This window comes from Anas acuta, chromosome 1 (genome assembly GCF_963932015.1).
Source record: "Anas acuta chromosome 1, bAnaAcu1.1, whole genome shotgun sequence".
NCBI classification, from domain to species: Eukaryota; Metazoa; Chordata; class Aves; order Anseriformes; family Anatidae; genus Anas; species Anas acuta.
The window spans coordinates 133,081,555-133,106,525 of NC_088979.1; the positions used below are offsets into that span (position 1 = coordinate 133,081,555).

General features: G+C 39.3%; 1 long non-coding RNA gene across 3 annotated transcripts; it reads right to left on the bottom strand.

Moving 5' to 3' along the window:
• Positions 1-1,559: 1,559 nt before the first annotated feature.
• On the bottom strand, positions 1,560-14,658 carry LOC137842969 (uncharacterized). 3 transcript variants are annotated; one of them, XR_011089303.1, is made up of 4 exons: positions 12,696-14,658; positions 5,832-5,936; positions 4,866-5,020; positions 1,560-2,644 (listed from the first exon to the last, which is right to left on the bottom strand). It is a non-coding gene; the product is annotated as an uncharacterized lncRNA (long non-coding RNA). The 3 variants fall into 3 exon arrangements; XR_011089304.1 differs by lacking the exon at positions 12,696-14,658 and adding an exon at positions 10,313-10,478; XR_011089302.1 differs by lacking the exon at positions 12,696-14,658 and adding an exon at positions 8,709-8,828.
• Positions 14,659-24,971: the final 10,313 nt, after the last annotated feature.

The following is a 24,971-nucleotide window of genomic DNA, read 5'->3' on the forward strand; positions in this document are numbered from 1 at the left end:
AAAGGGAGCAGTGTTCCCCATTTTGCTATTGATAGTCAGGAATGAGTTTACCAGTGTGGTCTTGACAGGTTTTATTTTCTGGGGAGTTAATGGCTGCTGCTGAAGGCAGTACACAGCTGTAGGTGCATGTTGTTGCTGCTAGTTTTGGAAAGTAATCTTTTAGGGATTGTGTAAACATGAGCTTAGTTGAAACAAATATAACTTTTTCTTGGAAGTCAATGGTATGTTAGCCCAGTTGCATAGCATACTGTGTTCATGATACAGTACTTTGGGGAACAGTTGTTACCCAGTTCCTTACCCTGATAAAAATTTGTAAGCTATACAGTCTTTTACTGTCCCAAATCCACTACCACAGGATGAATTTTGGTGGAGATCTAGCTCTGTGCTTAGTGGACAATGCAGAAAACACCTGCATGTACTCATCTCCCCCTTATCTCCACTCAGGTTTTGTGAGAGAAGTAAGATACACATCTTGTCCCAGCACAGTAGCTGCAAAATCTAGAGGAAAAAGATGCTTGGAGGATGCCTTTAGCCTCTGTGTGCAGCAGGGAGAAGCTTGCCCCACAGCAGCAAGGTAACAACACAGCGTGCTGTACTGCCATCTAGCCTATGCACGATGCTGCAGAGAGTGCTGCAGATTTAGCTAGAAGGATATTAACGATCGGGACCTGCAATTTTACACCTGTGGTTGAAAAATCCCTGCAGAGTAAGAGCAACTTCTAAAGGGTCTGTGAAAGGTCACACAGGGAAGCAAGCCTGTTGTCAATACAGTTACATCTGCTAGATAACAGGGTGCACAACTGCTGGAAAATATTTAGGGGACTGCAGTTGGAAAAGGTTGAAAACACAGTTATTTAAACAGATCAAACAATACCTCTGCTTTCACACCAAAACAAATCTCACAAAAGTGCTGTGAAAGAGGACAGCAGTGCACTCACTGTGAGCAAAAGTATCTGCCAGGATAGATAAAGTCAGATGAGTCACTTCTGCAGTATGTGCTGGGCCAGAATCTAATAGCCCATATTTCCTAGTGCCTTTGAGTGCCACACGATCATACTGCATTGGTGTTGCTTCCTGTTTAAAGATATCAGCTGTGGCCTCCTCACTTTCTGGAGATTTTTAATGAGAGCCACAAGGGCAATATAATTCTGTAGGAAACTTGCATACAGCAAGAGAATTTTCTGACCCCATCAGTACTAGTATGTTCTTCGTGAAGGCAGGTCTTTCCAGGGTTGCTGTAGCAGGCACTTGTCCTTCAGATTTTGGAAGAAATGCAAGTCGCTAAACCTCTTCAGAAGGCACTGGGATGGCAATGAATGCTGTGTGATAAAAACATCATTACTTTTTTGGAAAGGCAATGTCTGTACTCTGTGCCATCAAACCCTGTGTCACCAGTAGGAGCATCTATTCCTGGGTTGTGCCACCTGATACCTGGCAACTCCATGGCTGTGTGAGGGATGTATGTGATGGATGTCAGAGAAGGAGCTGCACAGCCAGCTGAGATGCTGCGCCACCCCAGGGAGAAGGTGAACTTAATGGGGATAGCTTTTATTGCCCAGTTCAAAAGCTGGCTGTGATTTAACTGACTCTGTCAAACCTCTCCAGCAGAGCCCTAGCTGATTCTTAGCTAGGAGTAGTACATTTTCCATTCTATATTGGGAAGTAATGTATGGAGAGAGAAGTGGGTAAGTGGCTGTGAAGTCAGCATCATGTCTATGCTGCTGTGCAGGTTTGAGGTTCACAGTCCCGCCGTTCACAGTACAGTCCTGCCGTTGACACAAGGCCACAGTGAAGCCTTGCCAGGAGATAGGGTTTTTGAAGCCTCCTTCAGTAAAGCTATCCTCAACAATACCATGCTCGGCAGCAGAGACTGAAAATGTCCTTTGGTCACTACAGAACACTTGCAGGCTTAGGGCAGCCCAGATAATGATTCACATCCAGGTTTTTTTGCATACAAAAATAAATAAACAATCATACATTTCTAAAAGTGGCATTTTTATAAGTATCCAAGACAGATGCTTCATCTGTTTCATAGCAGTGTCATCTAGCTTGTGTAAGTGGGTAGAAATGTCACAAATTTCCAAACAAAGGTGCTTTAGGACACCTTATCGGACAAAAGTGTCCAATATCAATTGGACATTTCCTCTTCCAACCCCTGCTCTAAGTTTATATGTATTTGGGTTTAGTTACATTTTTTGAGTGTCATTCAGTTGAACTGCAAAGGGAGACACGAATACTTTTACAGTGCTATGCCTAAGCCTTCATTTTGAAAGGGCCACTGTACCTGTCAGTGAAATACCTAGGGAACAGTAAGAACAGATAGATATTGTCAAAATTAAGTGGCTCTTGCCACAGGAGAAATAAAAAATATATATATTTTTACCTCTCCAAGCAGACAGATAAGGCTTAATGAACAATCACAATTCCATATAAACTTAATAAGCCTGAACAGATAATGACAAAGATAAAGATAATCACAATAGAGAAATGTTCTGCTCCCATGGCAAAACCAGCCTGGGTGGGATGACCAGGGCACCAGTTCCTGCTGAAGTCAGAAGCAGGGAAGCTTCTCCCTGAAGGATGCTGGGGTCTTGAAGTGCATCATCTCACAGCTCTGGAAAATTATCAGCTCCTCAGGCATGTCCTGAAACAGAGCAGGTTGTGCTCAGCCAGCTCACAATCTGGTTGTCTGCACTCAACCAGCTTAAAGTCCCCCACTTCCACCCACCAACATGAGAACAAGAGTTTACTTGAGTTTACAGTTCAAGTTATAAAACTTCATGTTTCTGACAAATATTTCCTAGAATAATGCCTGGGGCCCTTCCACTTGGCAGTCCTCAGGTGCACACTCCAGTGAAAACAATTCATACATAGGTCTATGAGAAGAGGAGAAAGAGAGACAAAATCTTTTTAAAACATTTTTTAAGGTGTCAGTACCAAGCTCTTTATTTTATTAATTCCATAACAGACAAAGTGTAAGGTTTAAAGAGTAGACCAATGGTCTACCATGGGATAAGACTGCTTCTCTGTTTGCTGCATGGGACTCTTGCCAGCTCCATCATTTTGTTCTTTTTACCCTGTTGCCAATCATGAGAAGAAATGGTGTTTGTGAGAAAGCTCTTCCTCACTACTGTTAGAGACAAATCTTTTGTGTGAAATTTTACAAATCTTTGGCATAGGAATGTGAATTTCTCACAGAAGTAAACAGTAGTTTGTCACATTGTTTTTCTTATGGCTGAATTTTCTTTGAATGCTGACTATGTATTGGTATAGGTTCCTGAACAGCCATGGCTTGTTCAGCATGAGCATACACACCTCCTTGCCTCCTGTAAGCAGTCTTCCATCATAAAAAACTTCCTCTGGTGGGACAGCAATGGTTTTGATCAATTTTCATAACCATTGCCTTTATTGGAGGAACAAAGAAACCATCGAGGGCAGGACCAATGGAAACAAAGATGCAGGGGGGACAGGACAATGGTGTTTTTCAGAAAAGTCTCCTGGCCCACCCTAGAAAATAGGCCACAGGAGGTTATCTCCCTCAGTAGGTGCTTTCCTCCCATAAAGGGCTAATTAATATCCCGTGCTACTTCTTGATGTAAACACAGCTCAATCCCTACCTTCTACACTCTGTGCTTGTTCATATGCTGCAGTAATAAGACACTGATAGTAAGATTTACAAAGGTGAAAGTAGAGAAATAAGCAAATTTACTACACTCTTTTTAAATCTTTCCCTGGATATAATATTCAAACTATGAAGTTTTCTTTGTTCTTCTTTACCTCTGGTTGTTACTTGGGTTTTCTGTGTTTAGATCTCTCAAAACTCATGTTTTGCAACTTGATTGCAACACCAACAAAGTAAATTGCTTTTATTAATTCTTTCACTTAAGAAACATATATGCACATTAATTGAAGTGCTGATTACAATCTTAAGTTGTTTTAGAACAAATTCCTAGTAGAATTTCTTTTAATTAATTTAGAACTGTTTTACTTTTTTTGTTAGAAATAAATTTAACTATGAAAACATGAAGTCATTTGCAAATGTTTTATGCTGTTTTGACTGAAGTGTCACTTAACCTGAAAGTCAATTAGTGCCATCTTGGCATTAATGTCATTTTGATTTCCTTCACTCTGAAATATTCTTTCATAATTTGTTGCCACTTTGGTAGGAAACAAATTATTTGCAGAGCTCTAGCTGTAGCCCTTGTAGCATGTGTGAGTCTGTGTGTTAGTCCACAAATGTTCATCTATTCTAGGAACTCAATCTTGGATCAAATCACATAAATTCACACTGCTGAATACATGACAACTAAAATAATTATATTCTTGCTAAGTTTCAAATTAGTTTGAAAAACAAAACAAAACATCGTTATGTATTATTGCATTATAGGAAAAGAGTTATCCAGTTCTACCCCAACATTTAGATCCAAATCTCATGATTAACCCATCCAGTAGGATGAAAGATATTAAATGCTGAATAATTTTTATTTGTTTTATGGTCTTCAAACACGACTTTCTTTTGCTATGAAGTTAGAAAAAAAGAAAAAAAAGAAAAAAAAGATAAGTATATCTTGCATCTAGTGTTTCACAATGAAAAAGGACATTCTCCAACAGAGCCAAACTAAATCTGAGGTACAAACAGAGGCACAAAACAAACAAAAAAAGCTGCTGAGGAAATGTGCATTTAGGAACAGTTGCCAGAAAAATGGTGCATCTTTTGCTTTGTAGGCACCAAAAGCAGAATTCTTCTTCCTAGATTGCAGAGATCGCCTGTCTGATTTGGTGATCTACTGTGAATCCTTCATGGACAGTGGAGAGAAATACAGTTACAGGAAAAAAAAAAAAAAAAAAAAAAAAAAAAGCATTACCTTGTAAGAGTGACTGTACTTCAATAATACTGTTTTCTTGCTGTTGACTAGGTGGTCAGTCCCAATGTATGCCTCTAGGCTGTAGAAAATTTAGATGTCTAAACATGGACAGACAAAGACCATCACAGATGCCTGCATATCACAGCAGGGAAGTTCTAATGCAAACAATCAAACAAGCAGGAATTAGCAATTTGTCTTAGTATCTCCAAATATCATTATCTGAAGACTCTATTATAGAGGAATCTGGCTTCTAGTCGAACGATACACCATCAGACTTATTGTGTCCCATGTTGAGAATTGTTAATTAACACCAGAAATAATTAACAGCAGGTCTTTATAGTCTCAGATATATTAGAACAAAACTTTGTAAGTGTGATATTCATACTAAACTTCTTCAGATTTGAAAAGTTCTGCCCAGTTCTGTTTTCCCCTCTCTTGGGTATAGAACAAGCATCTTAAGCTTCAGCAATTGATACAACAGAGTTCAGAGTGTCCTTTAGTACATATGACATCAAACAGAACAGCAGTGTCCTCTGGAAATGAAAGCATTTCTCTAACACTGGAAGAAATGTTGGGAAACTGAGTGCTTGGAAGTGGAACAAGGGAACTAAAGCTAAAAGAAATGAAATTATCCAAACATGACAGGAAAGGAACATGAGGGATATACACTAAGCTGATGAAAAGCAATACAGAATAGGAACGATAGCTGCTTGTCAAATTTAACTAATCAGTAGGCAAGCATTTGGGTGGAGGTTCTCTAAACAGCAAGTATCTGTAGAAAGAGTATTTGAACTTCACAACATTGCTGAAATCCCTTCACATTAGCCAAGGTAGTTTGGCACCCCAAACTGTACAGAGTGAAAAATTTTCAGTGTTAGCACTGAATTTTCTGGCTTTAGTGAGTTCCACTATTACTGTAGATTATTTTTCCCTCCATACATACACGCAGATTATGATTCTACTCACAGAGCTGCAACAAGGGAAGAGCTGACTGGCTGGTCTGGCAGTATTCTGCTATATACTTTGTGCAGCTACTAAATGCATTCATGTTTTTCCCACAGCAGCCCCTGCCTGCAGTAAGAAAAACACACAGATAGTTAAAAAATGCCATCAGAGTAATGAGCTTTGTCTATTGCCTGGGAATGTATGCAAAGTGGAGGGGGATTGTGAGGAACCTAACCATGACTACTGTTTGTGAATGAATATGAATTTAATGTCTGGTTGACCATCTCCTAACTGCTGCTGATTTTTTTTTTTTCTCTCCATTGAAGCTGACTTTTGAAGCTGGTTCTTCTTGTGCAGCCCACATGGAGCTGGTGCCTGCTAGGAGGCAATTAACAAAAATTAACACAGGTGCTCCACTTGGCTCCCATCCACAGTAGTCAGCAGCGCAGTTCCTTACCCTCAATGCCAACCTAAGAACATTCCTCTGGCAAGGATGTACACTGCTGTGCAACATGATCAAAACTTACAGGAAACAAGATTTTTGTCTGTCTGTTTACTTAAAGCTGAGTTTTCATTGTAGTTACTATCTCTGCATGATGGGTAAGAGTGCTTCGCTTATTGGCCTTGTTGCTGATGATAGTAGTTATAGTCATTGTATATTTAGTGTCTTTGGCAGACAGAGATGAAAAAGTAATGATTTATACATGTTTCAGTTCCAGTTAATGCAAGTCAGTCACAGGATAAACAGATTTACCATGCCAGTAATTCTGAGGTGAATTGCTAAGGTGAACAAAATTATTTTTGAGTTTAGCAGCATCACTGTCTGTGTTTAGCACAAACACTTCATGCTTATACTATCATTACCCTATTTTAAAGTGGCTTAAGAGATGGACACGTAGATGGAGAAGCTGAAGCAAAGCAAGGCACAGTGACTTCCAAAATCTTTAATGAAATTCACGGAGAAAGCTAGGAATGAAAACCAAGCCTCATGAGCTATAATCCTCTATCTTTTCATAACACCCCCTCACTTTATAGGCCTTCCGTTTTCATCACCTGTTTAGTTTATTGACTTATTTTTCCAATGACCAGTGACCATGTACACAACAACAGTTCACTCCGCAGAAGCCCTCGACTCTTTTTCTAAGTGCAAGAACTGGAGACCTGGCAACTGTTGAAGAGCTGAACTTCATGACATAGGTAAGGTCAAGGTGAAGAAATTGTACTGAATTTATTCTACATATTTATGTGGTACCTTGTAAATCTGACTGAGGTCCCTAGGGTTAACACAAATACCGGGAGTGCTAAAATTACTGTGTTGATTACAATATCTGATTCTTCAAAATGTTACTGCATGGGAACTGAGCACAACTGCTGAAGTGTGTGGGTCTTCTCAGTCACTTGTGCATGCACAAGTCCAAATTTAGCCCCCTCCTACAACAGCATCACCATTCTCTACTAAGATACACATTAGCTATGCCAAATCACAATGATAAAAGATGAATAAGAATTAGAATTTATGTAAGAACTACCATAACTCTGGGAGTAAATTTGCAGCATATGGAATTCCATACAGCATACGAAATCAGATGATGCAGTGGGCACTTCTCAGTTCTCACCCTTATTCCCTAGCTGTATGTAAGCTACAGAATAGAGTTTAATTAAAGCAATGGATATACCAGAAACCACTGGCACAGAACTATATTCCCACACAGCATAATTGAGGCTGCAAGAAAAACAGCAGGTCACCCTTCAAAAATATTTTAAAATTAAACTGTAGAAAAGTCTGACTTACACTCATTTTGTGAACTTTAAAGACAACTATTTCTATCTCTACACCTACATATGTTCCCACAGAAAATACTGCACTAATTTACAGTAGAAGAGCACAGAGGATTATATCCTGAGATTCATACCTTAAAACACAATAAAAATAGTAATATTCAGAGATATAGGAAGTGCAGAGTGAAAAAGGAGATTCAGGGGTGGTGGTGGTGTATAGATTCACAAAATCCACCAAAATTTTGGCCTGTGAGGAGAGTTTCAGAACTGTTGCTACAGCTTGAAAGGGTAATAGACAAAGGGGAGTTATGCTCTGTTATGGGAGCAAAGCTGGGTTAACATAAATCAGAATTAAAACTGCTATGTAATTTGATATACAAATATATAACTGATAGGCTTTATTAAAACATTATATTAAATCTAGAAAAAAAAAGTATCATAAAAATTAAGTAGGATTTTTCCATCCTGTCACAGTCTATGTGACACAACATACCCACTGCTCTAAGTTTATTTTTTGGTTACTCTTTGCATCTTTATGTTTTCGGAGAGTAAATTCCAGATTCAGCACATTTAGGTACAAAAAAGGCTTTAAAGAAAGCTTTTTCTAGGATGTCTGCATGTTTATATTCTGAGTAAAGAAGTCAGTAGTTTTTCTACCAATATTAGCTATATTACTCCCTCCAGCCAAACCCATAAACTAAAATCTCTGCAACATTAGAGTTTGTTTTTCCCCCCTTCCCTATCTCTTTTGGGATTCATGGCATTTTATTTGTATTCTTCCCAGGTTTGCCACAGACAGGCTGGAAGGCATTGAGGAAGTCATCCCATAGGGGACACTTCCAATTTAAAGAATGCAAATAACTCATTTCTTTCATGCACTGCAGTCCAATAACAAAAATCACATAAAAAAGCAAGTTGTTATAATTAGGACAAGTTCCTTATGCACTGCTGTTAGCTAAAAGAAATCATTCCTATCCTGTCTTTCTAATCCTATTTAAGACCATCTAATGTTCATGCCCTTTTAGTTAAGTTAGTTTCAGAAAAAGAGAGTGAAGCAGTAGCTTTGGGCTTCTAGTACAAGATTGAAACCCCTACTGTCAAATATCACCAAATGCTGACCTAGTATATATTTACTATCCTCATTAAATCTGCTCAGAAAACCCTAGGGAAAGAATATTGTCCTGGCAAGTTTTTATACTGAAGCAGGTACCCTTTGTATTCTTGTGGCTGTTAGAAAGCTGGTATAAGGTGTTCTGGGTAATTTGGGGAAAACAAAGTCATGGGACCACACCTGCTCTGAATCAAAGTGGTACTGCAGGTGATAAAGTCAGACACAGATGTGGCTTTAATTGCTGTAGCACTGTGGCCTAATATGCTGCATAGCATAAATTGCGTGAGACTACACCTGTTTTTATATTCCCCTTATAACAGGGGCCAATTATAAGGTCTACTGCACACAGCACTCAGGATTTTACTTTAATCTGCTGGCGGGAACCTACAGTTTGTTCAATGTGGCCTTGGCCTACAAGCAGTGCTGAATTAAGAAAGGATCATTGATCATCTCTTTTGATATGTTGCAACCTCTGAGGCAGGTTCCTTAAAGGCAATGACTTTCTCCAGCCCCTACTAAACAGAATTTTTAGCCTTGGGAAGCTCAAACTGAATTGAAGAAGAAGAAGAAGAAGAAAAAAAGCAAATAAGTTTCATAAGTTTTGAGTGTCTAACATGGAAATTTTAAACTCTACTATTTTGTTAATGTTAGTAAAGAAGACCTAGAAGCTCCAACCTGAAATCTTTTGTTGTGCAGCTAACATAACAGAGGGCAAGCTCACACCCAAAGCCCAACCCCAGTAGAGTTCAACACAGAGAGCAAACACGAGGAAAAATGCTGCCTGCCTCTGCTCGTTGCAAAACTGCTTTCCGTGTAGCCATCTAGTGGAAAGCAACTGGAATGTTCCCAATTAGAAAAAGTAAGGAAAAATAAAAATAAATAAATAAAAGGAGGGGCGGGGGATTATTGCAGGCATTCAAAAGGTCTTAGTATAAATATTCAGTAAATCAAAAGGGATAGCTACTTTGCTGAAAGTCTTACTAAAATATAATTTGCAGTTGCACAGTAAGCGTTTTATTAATCTGCCTCCTGTCTTTAAGAAAACATAATAAAGGATTCCCAAAGGTAATGGGTTGACTTCTATCAGCTTAGTTCTGGTTTGATATAACTCTATTCTAATCTAGATGAGTTTATTTCTGATTACATTAGGGTAAATGAGATGGGAATTGGGCCTGTTAAGTGTATATTTAGCTGCTTCCCTAAGCAATCTATTTTTATTTTTGAACACCATTGTTTGATTATTTAAGACAGATGCAAACAACTAATAGGAAAACTAACTCACTGCCTGAAGAAACACAGCTTTGCTCTTACTGTTGGTACAGCCACAGGTGACTCTAAAGTCACCTGACTCTAAAGTTTCACTGAAACTGTGAGCAGGTTTCTACTGTTCAATTCTGTAATACCGTGTGGAGAAAAATTCCTGCCTTTTGTATGTGTGAAGCAAATGCTCAAAGCAGTATACCATCTTAGTAAGGAAACTGTGAGGGACAAATAAGACATTTTTTCAGCTACTGTCACAACTATCAAGGAGACAGCCAGGCTGCACTCTTTACCAGACAAATCCCTCTGTGTTTCCATCTATTAATAAAAAGAGAATGCAGAACTGCATTACCTTCTCTCCCCTTCCTTCGTCACTCAGATACTTTCATTTTAATTGCCAGCCAGGTTCACAAGAAACAGTTACTCTCAACGACTGTGAGACACTTCAGTTAAGGGCAGCAGTGATAAGTGAATGTTAATTCTGGTTCTGACTTCCACTCACTTTTTGGACTAGAGCAATTTACAATCCTATTCCTACTTCAGTTTCTCCAGCTGTAAAACAAGAGAAATGGCATGGTGAAAAACACAAGAGGTTGGGATTATTTCACTGCAAGATTAATCTCGTCATTAAAGTTTTGATATAACAATGGTGAAGTATACAGATCAAATACTCCATAAGATAAATTCTAACAAGTAATCATCTCTTCCTCTTTTTGCCTAATTTACAAGTGCTGCGAACAGGTTTGCAGCTAGTTCTAGGTTATTCTCATGCATTGATTAAATGACAATAGAATCTGCTTTATTTTTTGCAAAGTGTTTTGAGGATAAAAGACATCAATCACCTGCAAAGTAGCTAGTATTGGATCTATGCAGAGGTGAACAGGAAAGCTGAAATTACCTGCATTACCGGTATTTTCAAATCACAACATTAAATAACCTGATTTTTGAAAAGTATGTTTCTTGTTGATGCCAATAGTACATGACAATACCCAGTATGAGAAATGTATATGAAGGTTTCACACTAGTAAACAGAGGATTGCACTGAGCTAGACTGCTTTATTTTCAGCTCTGTCTCACTGCACAAAGGGCTGACAGAACTGGACAGACTTAGGTTGTCTGAAGGGCAAGTTACTATCTAGTCTAAGTTAGGACAGTAGAATTTGTCCTTACATGGTTGGGTTTTATTTACAATTGGAGCTCTTTTTCACCTTTTTCACATAGTCCAGTAATAGAAACAAATATTTATGGGGTCCGAGTTTTTCTAGGCTTTTAGTTGCATTTTTCCTAGAGACACAAAAGCTACATTTTTTATTTTTCCAAATTCCCGGGGTTTACTTGCACAATTCCCATTAATATTAATGGGAGTTAAACATCTTAAAAATCCCAATGCAAACAACAACAACAACAAAATAGACTCGTAAGTGAATGTCTATAATGAAATGACAAAGAACTGTAGTCATTGCAAAAGCTAGCAAAGAGTATTCTTCTGTTTAATGCTATAATAAGTGTCCTATTATCCATTTAGTTCAATTACACTGAATGAGTCTGTTTTTTCCAAAGCCTTTCACTTTGTCACACAGTACAGGGAGCCTGACAAGAATGATGAGCCACTGCTAGCTCTTGGATAGCTATACTGATCTTTCACTATACCTCAGTAAGAAACAGGATCCACTCATTAGCAGAAAGGAAACAGGTATCACAATGACCCCTAGTAGAGCCCTCAAGGTACAAATCTGACAGTGATCCCATTGTCAGCCTCTTATCATAAAAATGTTTTTATTCTCATTCATTACCAAATCTTGAGGGGCACAGACAAGAAAACACGGAGGAAAAGGCTCCCTTCTGTACTGCTCTGAAGAATACTAGACCATTCTGAACAATTTAAGCCAAGAGCTGTATACTTTTTGATATGCTTTTTAATTCTCAGAAATTGGTTTTGTTGTTTTTAAACAATGGTGACTTTTCCTTTTAACAGACAGCCATTTTCAGGAGAAACCCTCCACAAAGCCACAGAATGGGACACAAATACACATTACTTTCAGGTGGAGAAAGTATACAGAGGTTTTTCAAGAGTCAAAGACACAATAATGAGATATTTAATCTTACCCCATCACAAGGATCAGTATTTGAAAATAATAGATGGAAAATAATTACAGACATCAAAGAGATTTCATAGTATTTTAGCATATGCTATGTATATTTAAACTTGGAGTGTGTAAACAGACTTCTGATCAATCTTTGCCTTTTTACATTTCATTTTTCCAACACGCAATAGCTGTAATTATTGTACAGATAAGTAACTATTTTATCTAGGCAGATAAGCACACAGTGTGTGTAGCTGAGGCCCAGGACTCCAAACTCCATTGTCATGTTTTAGTGATAAAGTGATACTTGGAAATTTTCAGAGAAGACTAGTAACAGAAATATTTTATATATGTTCCATTAGGTAAATAATCTAGTTTCTTAACTTACTAAAACAAGTATTTATGCAGTGGAGTGTCACTATTCCACTGAAGTCCTTATAATATCTTGGGTAATAACACATTTTAAAAACTGGCTACAAGTTTCTTTTTAACAAGATACAAAATAACAGTAACTTGTAAAGCTTACTGTATGTCTGGTAAAGGACAAGTAATGGAAAATTTATATGGCTAAACACACGCATACATAAATATATACACATACATAAACACTATATATATTTGAATATATGTGTACATGCAAGAAACCCATACCTGATGCAGTTATTTTAGTCTGTCATAAGCACTGGATTAAAATGCCAGATAGATCCTTTTCTTTCAGCCATTCTTGATTTGGGGACTGTCAAATCATTGCTCATTTCTATCTATTCAAAATCCCTAAGAGGAATAGCAGTTGGCGTCTTGATCCCTTCTGTTCCTGTCTTAGTTTACAGTTTTTCTTCCCAGACACTTAATCCTACTAAGGTGAAGAAAACTTTGTCAGCACTTGAGTGGAACTACTTTTCCCTCTGCTGGGTAGACTTGATCCCTAGCACTCTGTCTCTCAACTTCTGCCACTGCCTGTGTGCTACACCTGCTGGGATGATAACGACAATCACAGCCTGAGGAGCAGTCATAAGGAAGCTTTACTCTTAGCTAAGTCATGAATAATTTATACTCACTTAAATATTCCAATCAGAAGAGTGTTTATGTCCTACCCCAAAGAATAAGTCATATTTGAGGGGTTTAAAGCTATTTTAATTATACACCAGTACATCAAAACCAAAATGACTTCTTCTAAGCACACAAGTTCCATTTACACGTTAGAGGAAGTTCAGGTTGTCCATGCATTTTCATGTCTCCATGCTCCCAGCACATACCCCACACTACAGAAAAGCATAGAAAGTTAGCTTCTCAAATAAAAGTTACATTTAAGCAAAAGAGTTTATTGATGAGAACTAAAATAACACACAGAACTATATCAAGATTAAAAACAATTGGGGGAAAAAAAAAAAAAAAAGCAACTAAGCAACTCCCCAACTCCACCCCAAAACATCAGTAGAATTTCAAATAACACTTCAGGTCTGGAAAGCTATCACATCTTTTAAAGGCAGCAGGAAATCTGTACAAGAAAGCTGTACAAGTAAGACATTTTTATGAGTTAAAGAAGTGTTCCTTTTGTAGTAGATTCAAATATTGAAATCAATGCAGAATTCCACTGTCAATACTGTGAATTAAATTGATCTGAAAATGAATTGCTGTCTCATTGTATTTAAAAGTTCATTCTTCCTAACCTGTACTGGCCAAGTCAAAATCCTGATTTGCTGATTAAATATATTTACTCAGTTTTATATTCCTTTTTTTTTTTTTTTCCCCTGGTATCTAATAAGAAGAAACTACAATATCTTGTTATAACACATTTTCATAATAGTTTTAGCTAATTAAAAAGAAGAACTAGGCTTAAATACAGTATACCAATAAAACTAAGAGACTGAAAATGCACTACTCATCAATCCAGACAAGGATATCAAGCAACAATTGACACTAGTGAAGACTGAATTTATGTTTATACATGTTTGGATGTAAACTTTAAATTTAGTTTTCTTTCATTCATCTTTCAGGAGTGCATGTATTAGTAGTTTGTTTATTACCAGCAAATTGTGAAAAATATCACAGCTCTCAGGAACAAATGCAGAAATCAGAATTCGTTTTATTCCACTGAAATCTAATTTTCCTCCACTTTTCAATAAAAACTTTGTTAGTCCAATAAGAGAGGAAAAATAGTGCAACACTGACCTGGGTTTCTTAACACATATCATAGAAGGCAGTCAAAGATGCCACTGAAAAAAGCAACTTTCAAATGACCTTTGGTTTGTCATGAATTTGAGAAAAGGAGTCAAGCAAATTTAGGAAATAGGTAAAAACATCACAAAATGGTTTTGAACAGAAAATTCTCACAGACTAACCTGCCAGAATTATTTTTGACCTGCCAGAATTATTTTTCAAAGCTCTAGTTAGCAGTTTAGATGCAGGCAAAATTGCTTTAATAAAACTGCAACTTGTTTCCCAGCATACATATCACAGAATCACAGAATTTCTAGCTTGGAAGAGACCTCAAGATCATCGAGTCCAACCTCTGACCTAACACTAACAGTCCCCACTAAACCATATCCCTAAGCTCTACATCTAAACGTCTTTTAAAGACTTCCAGGGATGGTGACTCAACCACCTCCCTGGGCAGCCTGTTCCAATGTCTAACAACCCTTTCGGTAAGGAAGTTCTTCCTAACATCCAGCCTAAAACTCCCCTGGCGCAACTTAAGCCCATTCCCCCTCCCACCAGGCACGTGGGAGAACAGGCCAACCCCCACCTCGCTACAGCCTCCTTTAAGGTATCTGTAGAGAGCGATAAGGTCGCCCCTGAGCCTCCTCTTCTCCAGGCTGAACAAGCCCAGCTCCCTCAGCCGCTCCTCATAGGACTTGTTCTCCAGGCCCCTCACCAGCTTCATCGCCCTTCTCTGGACCCGCTCAAGCACCTCGATGTCCTTCTTGTAGCGAGGGGCCCAAAACTGAACACAGTACTTGAGGTGCGGCTTCACCAGAGCCGAGTACAGGGGGACGATCACCTCCCTAGCCCTGCTGGTCACACTGTTTCTTATGCAAGCCTGCTGGTCACACTGTTTCTTATGCCGTTGGCCTTCTTGGCCACCTGAGCACACTGCTGGCTCATATTCAGCCAACTATCAACCATCACTCCCAGGTCCTTCTCTGCCTGGCAGCTCTCCAACCACTCATCTCCCAGCCTGTAGCTCTGCTTGGGGTTATTGCGCCCCAGGTGGAGGACCCGACACTTGGCCTTGTTGAACTTCATGCAGTTGACCTCAGCCCATCGGTGCAGCCTATCCAGATCCTCCTGCAGAGCTTTCCTACCCTCAAGCAGATCGACACACGCACCTAGCTTGGTGTCATCTGCAAACTTACTGAGGGTGCACTCAATGCCCTCGTCCAGATCATCGATGAAGATATTAAAGAGGGCCGGCCCCAGCACCGAGCCCTGGGGAACGCCACTAGTGACTGGCCTCCAACTGGACTTGACTCCATTTACCACGACTCTTTGGGCCTGGCTATCCAGCCAGTTTCTAACCCAACGAAGAGTGCGCCAGTCCAAGCCAAGAGCAGCCAGTTTCTTGAGGAGAATGCTTGTGGGAAATGGTGTCAAAAGCCTTGCTGAAGTCAAGGTAGACCACATCCACAGCCTTTCCCTCATCTACCCAGTGCGTCACCCATGACATGTAATATTACATTACATGTAAAATACATGTAATTTTAACATCATTATTTGCTGAAAGAAACAAAGATCCAGAAATTAGATTCTTGCAATTTGGACTCAAATTAAAAAGAAACAAAAAGGAACTGGGGAAAGTTTATAGAAATAGATGTAGTGTGTTTAGAAATAGATTTAATGATTTTACACCCCTGATACTCCATGCCAATTTTTCAGGAGGCTTTAGAGGAGAGTTAAATAAAGGCTTCCTAATATGTACTCTTTGAACAAATACAATACAAGACCCAATTTTCCGTTCCCTAAAAGATGTTTTAAATAATTGCAAAAGGTAAATTTAACTGTGGTTACAATAGGGATGAACTCAGCCTATTGTTTTTTTTTTTTTTCTTAGAGACTGTATGTCATGGTTCCACTTGAGTGGGCAGCCGAGCTCCACCACAGCTGCTCTCTCACTCCCCCTCCTCAAAGAGGAACAGGGAGAAAATACGATGAAAAGGGCTCAAAGGTTGAGATAAGGACAAGGAGATCACACAGTAATTATTGTAATGGTCAAAACAAACTCGGCGTAGGGAGATAGTAAGATTTATTGCTTATAACTAACAAGCTAGAGAAGTGAGAAACAAAGGAAAGAAACCAAAAGCACCTTTCCCCCCCATCCACCCTCTCCCACCTCCTCCCCCCAAGTGGCGCAGGGGAATGGGGGTTATGGTCGGTCTACAGCACCTCTTCTCTGCCGCTCCTTCTCGGTCACTCTTGTCCCCTGTGCTGTGGGGTCCCACCCACGGGATGCAGTCCCTGATGAACTGAGCCGGCATGGGCTTCCCACAGGCAGCAGTTCTTCCAGACACATATCTGGAGCAGTTCTTCCAGAACTGCTCCAGATATGTGTCCGTACCATGGGGTCCATCCCTCAGAAGAAAACTGCTCCAATCTGGCTCCCCTACGGGCAGCAGCTCCTGCCAGGTCACCTGCTCCACCGTGGTCTCCTCCACGGGCTGCAGCATGGAACCCTGTTCCACTGTGGTACTCCATGGGCTGCAGGGGGACAGCCTGCTTCACCATGGTCCTCACCACAGGCTGCAGGGGACTTCTACTCTGGCACCTGGAGCACCTCTCCCCCTCCTTCTACACTGACCTTGGTGCCTGCAAGGCTGTTCCTCACTCCTCTCACTCTCCCAGCTGCTGTGTGGCGCAGCGTTTTTTTCCCTGTCTTAAATATGCTCTCACAGAGGCGCAAAACAACATCGCTTATTGGCTCAGCTCTGGAAAACAATGGGGCCGTTCCCAAACATGGGGCAGCTTCTAGATCTTTCTTGCAGAAAGCACCCCTATGGCCCCCTGCTACCAAAACCTTGCCACGTAAACCCACTACACTGTAACACTGGGTAATTGTTAGAACATTCCTTGTTGTTAATGCTTGAAGGGAATAAATGACTATGTACAAGTGTTTACCTGAGCACCATTTATTGATCAGTTGACTTCCAAATCATCTTTTTCAGAATATGGCTTTTATTTTATCAGTATTCAGCTGACCAGTACTTATTTGGCAAATATCAGTATAAAAGCTTCTTCTGGCTATGCCCATGGAATCTGTAGGTTTTATAACACTCAAAATGTATTTTCAGTAGGGTTTGCAAACTTGAATTTGGTATGATCAGAATAGTACCTAAGGTTTCACAGAATTTAAAGCTCTAACATTGCAACTAAAAGTGGCTATTAGCCACATAAAGCCTGCAGTTCTAATCTCATGAAAATTTGATGTGCCATTGGTGCATAGGGGGAGAGACTGCATAAACTTAATGGGCCGTATTAGAATTTCTGGCTGAATGGAACAGTTTGGATGGCCTTGGAAGGTACCTACCTGCTGAGAATTCAGGTTAACAGAATCTAGCACATAATCCTCTCTTGGTGGTTAGTCTAGAATACTGAATGCTAAAAGAAACAAGGCAATTAATCCATTTTTTTTACCTTTAGGGTATTAATAACATGTTCATTCCCTCTCTCTCTTACCTTAACACCCTCTCCTTATTTCCATCATAACACAAATTAATTTAATTTTAAATACTGTGGGCAGGAGCTCCCTTCAGTAATAGCCACTGCTACTGAACATCAAAGTCTGCTTGCCTGCACTAGGATCTGGTAAAGGTCTGGCTGCTGTTTGCACTTCTGATTTTCAGTTTTCATGTGGATACTTCATTCTAAATCTGGAAGCACCTAACTGCGTGTGTTGTCACTGTCTTCCTGGTAGTTTTATCACCTTCCCTTTTGTTAAGTAATCCCTCTGACATTTCCCTTAAAAATGCAATAAAATAGGGCTAGCATTGAAGATGTGACTATAATACGGGAAAGATGATATCACTTCATGTCTATCTTCCCTATGGGGGAGACAAAGAGGGTCAAACACTAATGTTACTCTTGTAACTTACTCATGCACATCTGAAAAGTTTGCCTCCTAGGCAGGGAAAGTTTGGAAGAAGTCTCTCCAGTGTGAAAGACTGACGTGCCACAGTCACAGATATGCCACCATATGCAAGAACCCCTGGTAACTGATCCTAAAGAAAAGAAACCCAAACCATGTAGCACTCACTTGGTTGTGCTACAGGAAACATATTTAAGTAAAGCGTCCCCTGGGAGTGAGAAAGACTTTGATATCTGGGACAGCACATTACAATTATAATATCATCTGGAATTTATAACCATCCAACAGCAAGGATGAAAAGGGTATCTTTCATTCATTGCTATGAGCCTTCTTGAAGGAAGTGTTTTGTAGTTTAGATATTAGCCCACATACTGTATGTTTTGGTATAGGGGTTGCCAAGAGATTTGCTCATCGTAGCAAATCCTACCACTCAAGTGCTAAGAGCACAGAACTGAGTTGCTCTAAATATCTTAGCAACTCTGTGAAATGAATTAGTTAAAGAACCTCTCTTTAATAAAGTAGCATGATTATTAGTATACAGTATTCCAGAAAAATGATAAATAGTAGGAAAAAAAATGAATTATAGTAATGGGATGCATAAATCATCCTTTATATCTGTTCCCAGACCAATTGTGGGAAAAGGTAAGGAAAATGGCACAGTTTCTGTTGTGCTGTCTTCTTCTTTGACCAGTGGATTTTCTTTTATTTCATTAATTAATTAAATTCAAAGTTTACTTAGAATCTTCCCTCAGATGTGAGAGGAATTTCCCTTTTCATAAGGACACTTACAGTACACTCATACTCTAGATATGAAGTAAGTGACTCTAAGCTATCTGAAACAAATGTGCTCGTTTTTTTCAGACAAGGAAAAATAACTTTCCTCTGTCAATCCATAAATCTGTAAGCTTTGCTATACAGGCAGAGGACTCAGTTGTGAGCTAGACTATGGTCACATTCAACCAAAAGAGTACACAGAAAATTATCTTAAAGGAATAACTAGAGGTCTATTCCTTCCCTGAAACATTTAGGCTTCTAAACTTAAGGTTAGGAGCAGCAATGCTAAGTTGAAAAAAATATCTACTTTAAGCCTTTGTAGCAGGGGGGATGCAGAGATGGCCTCTGTGAGCAGAGCTCAGCAGCTGCCCCCCTGTCAGATCAGAGCCAGTTCCACACAACTCCAAAGGGACCTGCCACTGGCCAGAGCCCAGCCGGTGAACAATGTTGGTTGTGCATCTGTGGATGCAAATAGAAGAAAGGGGAAAAAACTTCTGCAAAACATCAGCTGGGAGAGAGGAGTAAGAAGCAGTCCTACAGCCCCCAAGGTCAGTGCAGCAGGAGGGCAGGAGGTGCTCCAGGCAGGCAGCAGCAGTTCCCCTGCGGCCTGTGGAGGGGCCCCTGGTGGAGCAGGCTGTCCCCCTGCAGCCCATGGGTCCCACGTGGAGCAGATCTCCACGCTGCAGCCTGTGGAGGAGACACCGGTGGAGCAGGTGGATGTGGCCTGGAGGAGACTGCAGCCCATGAAGAGCTCCCGCAGGAGCAGGCCCCAGATAGAAAAATGACCACCATTAAATAGCCAGTAACCCACACAGTATCTGGCTAGTACCCACATAGTATCATAGTATAGTGTATATTGGAAACACACTCTTCAAGCTAGCCAAAATCAGTCAGGAAAAGCCACGATATAGGTTAGTGACTGACAATAACACAAGCCTCAGCCCATACACCTAAAGATTTGGCTTCTAAGAAGAGGGCTGAAAAACCGTGATCATGTTGTTTGTTGCTGACTTCAAGTCCAAGTCCTGCATCCATTTTCCTCAACACGCTAGATCTGTTATTCCATGAGAAGAAAAACAACATATTTTTTTTTCTTGCATTCATGTAGCTCTATGGTGGTACAGTATGACACACACAAAAACATAGCAATTATAGAATTTTTTCCTGCTTTTAGTTTTCTTCTTGGTGAAATTTGCTTTGATAGAAAACATACTCCTTGCATGAAACTCCCTGTGGCTTTCAAACCTGCATGGGGACTGATGAGGCACACTGCCAATGACTTTGAAATTTTCACGTTTGATGCAAAAATATAATATTTTTCAGCAGCTTGCAATGGGATATTTCTTTAAAGGGAAAAAATATCATAAATAAAATTCTGGAAGAAACACCTTGTTTATACAGGGTGTTTATCAAAACGCAATGGAACTTTTGAGTAGTCCTTACTGGCACTAAGCTACACGTAATAGAGTATGCGCCAGATTGGCCAATAACCTTTGAGCTTGTATAGGCTGCAAAGGATATAAAGCTAGTTCTAAAACATCAGTTATTGTTCCAGGTAATCAGAATGTTTAATATATCTGTATGTTGGTTTAGTTAATGACAGACTGACTAGAAAGCCAACTTATACTATTCAATAGATTCAGATATGCATCGTCCTCATAAAAAGAGTGTAAGGTCAATGAAACATCTTTGCACTTACCTGAGAAGATGCTGCTTTCAAGATGACTAAACACATTTCTTTTCAGGAAATGGTAGATCTGATGACTAAGAGATTAGTATCTGTGCCTGTTCTCACTTTTGTTTATTCTTTCCAACACTGTCTTCACTAGTTTTAGAGGTTATTAACATTTCTATAGTTTTGAGACTGCAGTTTAGGCCAGGTCTGGAGAAGGATCTAGCTGAAAATAATTCCTAGAAAGAAAGTAATAACTACCGAAATAAGATCAAGCCCTGACAGTGGAGTAATATGTAATAATCTCCAGCCTCTGACAGACTACAAGCAATGTTAACACAACTGTTTTTGCAAATCTGGGAACAAAGTGATCCAAAAGAATAGTAACAGTTAAAAATGAAGATAGACTAAAATAATCTCCCCAAAGAAGTTCTGTGGAGAATAAAGTGCATTGATTCTACTGTAGGATCTGGATAAGCAAAACTTCTGTGACCCAGTATCACAGGGCAAAAGCCTTAGAGTAAGAAAGATATGCATATAGCTCTTTTATTGCATTAAAATGCCATTCTCTTGTGTTCTGTTTGGTAACAGCTGTAAAGATCAATATATGTTGATTTAAAGAAGCCATTGGGCATTTGAGCACAAGCTGTGGAAGTTTTCTGACCTGCAGGTTGCTGAACTCAGAGAGGATGAGAATCAATGGGCTTTACTCTTCAACATGCAAAGTCCTGGGCCTCCTCATTACAGGGATGTGTGGAGACAGTAATGTTAGTCAAAATGAAAGATTTTACCTTCAGAATATTCAATATGTTTCAGCTATGGTTGAACGCAGACAACCCCATCTCCCAGAAGTAGTAATCCCTTTGGTTTAGTATTAAAATCTCACTTAATCCTCTCACATACGTTGCGAATTTGAAGCATTTGCAACCTCAAGTGTATTGTCCCCTTTACAGAAAGGTTATTAAAGTTGCTATATTGTTTAAACAGGAATGACTGCCCCAACTAACTAAGGTGACCAAGGTGCATCAGCTGATTGAGACATCGTCCTGGTGTCACAAAAAGCAGCTGGACATAGAAAACAGCTTTCTGCAGGCAGGCATAATTGGTTGGACAATCAGAAATATGCATCAGCTACTAATATATAGATTACCACTCTCTCCCGAGAAAAAAAAAACAGCATCAAGAGTCCTTTAGAAATAAGACTATTATAGGTCTGATGTAGTTTTATTACTAATGGACAATACAGCTAAGAAGAAGCTTTTTATTAAAGGCTATTATTTGGTTTAGTGAAAATAATAGCTTAACAGTTCAGACTGTTTCCCCCCTGAAGAGCATATTATTTCAAGTCTTTCTAGATGTGAAATGAGGGCTTTATTATCTCAGATTTTGAAAAAGAAAAGATGAGAACAAATCATAATGTTTCCTGACATTTTTTTCTATACTTGTATCATAAGGACTAAAAATATCTTGTACAATAGCTCTCAGTACCATTTTCTTGGAACATTTGCTTCCAACAATAGTGAATTGCAGTCTCAAGTAATTCAGGTGTTATGTGTGGCCCCCTTAAATGTTGATCCCTTTAGAGTCCTTTTTTTAACATTGATTTTAAAGTTGTTTTTTCAAAAATGCTTTTTTTTTTTTTTTTTTTTCTTTTTCTTCAAGAACTCTGAAGTTGATCATTTGTTTCGTTGCTGACAGTAATTAATTATACACACTGGAATGAATCTTCGACCAGCTCAACTACCAGAAAGGCCTCTGTCTTCTCTCATGGAGAGGCAATGGAATCACATCATATCTATTGTGCAGCAAAAGTACTCTCATTGCTCTGGAGGATGGATGGAATGAAAAGTTGACAGACTTTGCAGCTGACCTTATCTTAATTATTTTTAATTCAGACAAAGTCTATTTGTAGTATAGCTCATGTTTGTTAAGAAACAAACACATGGAATGGCTGCAAACTGAGAAAAGTGAAGACATATTATCAGACTTTCTTCCTGGCTGGTGTTAAATGAGCTCACTGCAGCAGAAAGATCCAGCTAGTCAATGATGTTTTTAGGAGACATGATAAAGAACATTTTATGAGTGCATGATATAAACTCCCTCATATTTTGCATCTGGCTTAATCGTATCTAATGGTAAGGAAAAGGTTACTCTGAAGAGTACAGTAATGAGTTGGTATTATTTTACGTAATGATAGTGTTTCAAACTTTCTGTCATTCCTTCTCTATAATGGAAATTTGCAATAGTATCTACTTGCTGAGAAAGACAAACAAGCAGAAATGTTAGCAAAGTAGTACTCAAATGGCTTTTACTTGCTAGGATAAGAGAAAAACTGATATCTTACTAAATTCAGAACCAATGTTTTCCCATCCAATACATATTTTAGATGTCAGATGTCTTCCCCTTTTCATGAGGGCAAAAGGGAGGACTTTTCAATAAAAGAAAGAGCAGGAGACTGACTTTTAAAGTCAGCATAAAGAAAAACTAACAACAATGATAAAAAACGGGTATAAAATATGCACCTCAGCCATGACCCAACAATGCTAGTACAAAATATACCAACCATAGTAATGTATTTAACAAATAAATAAACAAAACTAACTTTTTCTTGACTATTTGCTGGCTCCTTGGGCTGTTACATAATATGTCAAATTAAGAAACTACGTTATTTTAATGAATTTAGAGAAAAGCAATGTTCAGTAAATGGGAAAAATGCCTACATTGATAACAGGTTGTATGCAATAATCACACCGCACAGCAGGGATGATAAGCGAGATACAAATGATCCTTCTACAGAGGTGCCTTGCAGGTAAGTGTCCGCTTAGGGCAGCCATGGCTTTCTGCCTGTGTGGAAATCATGAGCTCTCTGAAGAAGAGCAGTGGAGATGAAGGGGAGAGCAGTCTGTCTCCAGCTGCTCCTCCCATTTCTGGGGTAGGAGAGGGAGGCAATAGATGCAATGTGTGATTCATCTTTGTCCTCCTTCCCAGTCTTCACACAGATTAGGGTTTTTAGCACAAGCGAGATGGAAGCAGTGGTGGACAGAATGAAATCTATACGTACATTCAGATCCTACAATAGGACATGAAGAGATGGCAGGGTCTCTAAGTCATGGAGATAGTTGAGGAGGAGGAACTGGGAGGAAACAGCTCTTGGAGGTCTCTTCCAACCTACATGATTCTGTGATTCTGTGATTCTGTCTGCAGCCCACTTTTCAGAGGATAGCAATATACAACCAAAGGACATGGACCAGAGAAGTATAATCATGATAGCCACCATGAAGTCCCTCCAGAAACAAGTTGCAACCCTCAAACTATAGCAGAAGAAATAAATAAACTTCTGTTTCTACAGACTTTCACAGTCCTCCTAGGATCACTTTTCCTACACTTACTTCTCCAAAGCAAAAGCAACCTAGTCCAGGTCTCACCCAGCCACAACCACAAAAATGACCTTTGCTGCTGCCAGCAGTGAGATCACACGAACTACTTTGCACCTCATCCTGAGAGCAGCAGGACTTAATTTTGCCTGTACTGAGCAGCAAACGTTTTTTGAACTTGCTGCTTATTTCTGTAGCACTTTTTCTTCAAGTGCTTCTTTTCACTGCAAAGATAGATGTTGAAAATAGGTACTATAAGAAAGCCAGCCATGAAGAACACTGTTTTCAAAGTTGTGAGAAGTGGTCATGGTTTACACTGAGATGATGAAAGGTAACACTGAAAATCCAAAACAGCCAGAAGTCCAGTATATAAAATAACAAGCAAATGATTATTTGAATAAAAAAGTAGATGTCTTAAAACGGACAGAAGACCCACAAATCATAAACAACTGATACAGTTGTACTCAACAGAATCTTTCCTGCAAGGATGAACTACTCACATGCCTAGGGCACTGTTCTTCTATCAAATCAATAAATACGTAACTGCATGAAATACCACAGGAAATACCATCAGCTAGCAACAGTAAAGAAAAATAGGGCAATGGAAAGTTATGTTGCCTCAGGACTATATTGTCTGGCTACAAAAAAAAAAGGCATGATATAGAGCTTGTTACAGCTACATGCAGTATATGAAAAAGGTAAATGCTCAGATGCATTTAAAACTAAAATACATTCAGAACTCTACCAGGGCTGAGTATTGTTATCATTCATGTTGTCTACTTACAATACAATGTATGCATATTTCCTGTAGACGAGGCCTGGGGGAAGAGAGAATTCAAATGAGATATGCCATAGTTTGGCTGTCTGAGTCAGCCTGATTAGACTTTCATATATTCAGGAAGATTTACAAATGGATTGTGTACCTTTATTTTGAAAACATCCTTGTCTACATGACAATCAGTGAATCCGAAACTGCTGCCCTTTCAAGGACACTTGTCCTGAGCACAGGAAGGTGGAAAAAATATTGA